This window comes from Megascapheus bottae, chromosome 10, assembly GCF_031878675.1.
Source record: "Megascapheus bottae isolate mThoBot1 chromosome 10, mThoBot2.hap1, whole genome shotgun sequence".
In the NCBI taxonomy this organism is placed as follows: Eukaryota; Metazoa; Chordata; class Mammalia; order Rodentia; family Geomyidae; genus Megascapheus; species Megascapheus bottae.
The window spans coordinates 12910908-12914525 of record NC_143518.1 but is presented as its reverse complement, the minus strand read 5'-3'; the positions used below and the strand labels follow the sequence as shown (position 1 = coordinate 12914525).

At 35.5% G+C, this 3618-nt stretch overlaps 1 pseudogene; it reads left to right on the top strand.

The window, feature by feature from the left end:
* Positions 1–2243: 2243 nt before the first annotated feature.
* LOC150057612 (KATNB1-like protein 1 pseudogene) lies at positions 2244–3151 on the top strand (annotated as a pseudogene).
* Positions 3152–3618: the final 467 nt, after the last annotated feature.

Here is a 3618-nt window from a genome sequence, read left to right as displayed (position 1 = left end):
AAAAGAAAAGGAAGGGATGAGATTAAATTTTAAGAATGAACAACACATAAAACTTAGGAAGAATAAGTGATTCATCTCTAGATTTCAGTTTCTTGAGTAGCTAGTATTTCCGCCTGTACAACCAGCACTTAATTATTATTATTATTATTATTATTATTATTATTATTATATTAGTATTCTTCAGTTATAACTTATAGGGACAGCAGACTACTTGCAAACCCATGCAATACAACACCAACAGTCACTTTTTCTTGCAGGGAAGCAATATCACATATCTGCAAACCCTTAGTTAACGTCACCCTTCTTATCTTCAGCCAGAGTTCAATCCCCAATTCTGACGCCCCAAATAAATCATTTATGTATGACAACATCAAATTATTCACTAATAATTTTTTCTTGGTTGGTCCATTTAGGGACTTGAACTCTAGACCTGGGCACTGTCCCTGAGCTCCTCAGTTCAAGGCAACTGGCCCTACCCCTGGGCCTGGGCCTTGTCCTTGTGGTCTTCAGCTCAAGGGTATCCGCCCTACACATGGAGCCAAGTCCAACTTCACTTTGGGTTTTTCTAGTGGCTAACTGGAGATAAGAATCTCAGGTTCTTTAGTGCCCAGGTTGGATTTGAACCTATATCCTCAGATCTCAGCCTCCTGAGTAGCTAAAATTACAGGCTTGAGACAGCACTCCCAGCTCTATTTCCTTTTTTAGTAGAACTAAAAAAAGATCTCATATAGTCTCATCTCTTTATGCCATCCCTCTTTTATAAGTCATTTACTACATATCAGCTAAGGTTGTTATTTTTAAAAACACAAGTAAAAAGATCGCTAAAATAAGACATGTAATAAATATTTTAAACTAACAATTCTGGATAGAAAAGTTAATGAATATATCTCGGCAATTGTAGATATGATATAGTGCTGTCACACAGTAGCATAATTGTATAGATCACACAATTACATAGTATCTCTTTGAAATTTAATTTATAAATGTTGAATATAACACACTAAATGCTAATTGATCTTAAAATAAAATATAATATATTTTAATAATATCAAAGAAGCTCTATCTTAAAAAGTGACTGTGATACTCTTGGAAAAATCAGTTGAGATTCAAAATAGAGCTGAATACACAAATATTAAACTTCCATAATATTATCCATATATATGAATTATATTATTTTCAATTGCATTTGGAAGGTGCTGTATATATTTAAATCACTTGTGTAAAATTGATGTACTTTCATCTGTTATCACAGATAAATAATCTGTAAAATAAAGATTGTATCAGTAGGATGTAGTTTTAAATCCTATGATAATGACAAATTAAAGAAGTTGGTGATCTGGCCTTGTATTTATCTCTCTTATTGATGACAATCCAAATCAATTACAAAAACATTTTTACGAGTTGAGCTTTTCCAATGAAAAGATTTAAAATCATATTTTACTACAGAATGATAATAAGTATAAGTAAATGCTTATAGATTTGTTTTGTTTCATACCAGTAAATGTCATCCGAGAGAACAATATCTTCCCAAATTGTATTGTATCCCTTGAGTAATCCAATAAAGGTGTGTTCTAATCTTCTCTTTCAGGTCCATTCTCTCCTGTTTTAAATTTTTTGTTGCTATCACTATATTAGTCTCTAGTTGCTGTTTTCCTACTCCTTATTTTTTTTAATGGGGTTACAGTTATGTTAGTGAGATTCTGTTTATTTTTAGACGTATTTGAGGAGCCATTACTCTCCTACTACAGTCATTAAAAAAAAAAAAACTATGATACTGCCTGTTAGTTTCCAGGGCTGGAGAAAGAAACATAGGATAATTATTTAACCCAAAAGAATCCTTTTTCCACTGGTAAACTATTAGGTGCTGTAACAAATTTGAGGTTGGGGATATTCTGATACAATTATAATCACAATATGTAAAAAATTGAGGCTGGGTTTGAATGGCTGTGAGTCGGTCCCGGCCAGGAGCTGAGGTCTGCTCCAGGCTGCAGAGCGAGAGCGTCCCTTGGTGCATGGCTGGGCTGGAACATTGCGGCACCATGAGGCGCTGGTATTTTTTTTTTTTTTTTTTTTTTTTTTTGCCAGTCCTGGGCTTGAGCTCAGGGCCTGAGCTCTGTCCTTGGGATTTCTCAAGGCTACAGCTCTACCACTTGAGCCTCAGCACCACTTCCAGCTTTTTCCTATGTATGTGGTACTACCACTAGGCCACACTCCCAGCCCGAGGTGCCGGTATTTAAGAGATTATGGCTTCTGAAATCCACAATGTTAAAAAACGAATTTTTTATAGTATTGAGGATCATTCTATTGATCTTCCTAGAAAACAGAGCTCCAGTTTCACTAATAAGAACATGAAGGAGGTTAAGAAATCTCCAAAACAGTTGGCTGCTTACATAAATAGAACAGTGACACAAGCTGTGAAAAGCCCAGATAAACTTCCTAAGGTGATCTATCACAGAAAGAAAGTTTATCATCCCTTCTCAAATCCTTGCTACAGGAAAAGACAGTCCCCTAAAAGTGGGGGCTGTCACATGGCAAATAAAGAAAATGAACTAGCTTGTGGAAGCCCACCTGCCTGAAAAGTTACACCATAATAGTCGAACATACTTGGTTAACTCCGGTGAAGCTGTTTCTTTACAAACAGAAAGCCCATCATCAAAATTGAGTGGTTTTAGGTTTCTCAGGATCATGAAACAATGGCTCAAATTTTATTCAGCAGGAATTTGAGGAATTTGAGGTTGAATGTAGCTTTAACATTCTGGAGAAAGAGAAGTAATAAGTGAACTATTTGGTGAGAATAGAAGATCTTGGAGTTGTGGTAGATTGCCTTCCTGTGCTTACCAATAGTTTGCAGGAAGAAAAGCAGTATGTCTCACTTGGCTGTTGTGTAGACTTGTTGCCTCTAGTAAAGTCATTACTTAAAAGCAAATTTGAAGAGTATGTAATAGTTGGTCTAAACTGGCTTCAAGCAGTAATAAAAAGGTGGTGGTCCAAACTATCATCCAAAACAGAAGTTATAAATGATGGAAATATTAAGATTTTAAAACAACAATTAAGTGGATTGTGGGAACAGGAAAACCATCTTACTTTGGTTCCAGGATATACTGGTAATATAGCTAAGGACTTAGATGCTTATTTATTACAGTTGCATTGAGAGATTTCATCTACTGAGGTGAATCTAGTTACTCTGAACATGGTTGGGCTATATGATTTCCCCAAACAGATCTCTTCTGGGAACTGTGGACTGTGGGAGGGTGGGAATAAAAACCATTTTTTAAAAAAAAAGCCACATAATGAAACCACTAAGGAAATCTTAGCAATCTACTTCACATTGAAGTGGAAAAATATCCAAAAGGAGCAGCTCCAACTTTAGTGAGGTGAAAGTGCACTGTGAAGATTGTTCACCTGCTACTTTGGGATGCTTGGTTATTTGGTAACATTGTTTAAGAACTACTGGTCTTACTGCAATCCTACGAAGGAATATTGTCTATACTCTCTGAGAAGATAAGATAGGACTTACTGTTAGAATTACAAAGACCGATCATTAATTTTTGTGTTTAAAAGAAACACTTTAATGGATGCAGCTATTTTCTTCTGTTGAAAAGACTTTGAAAGAATGAA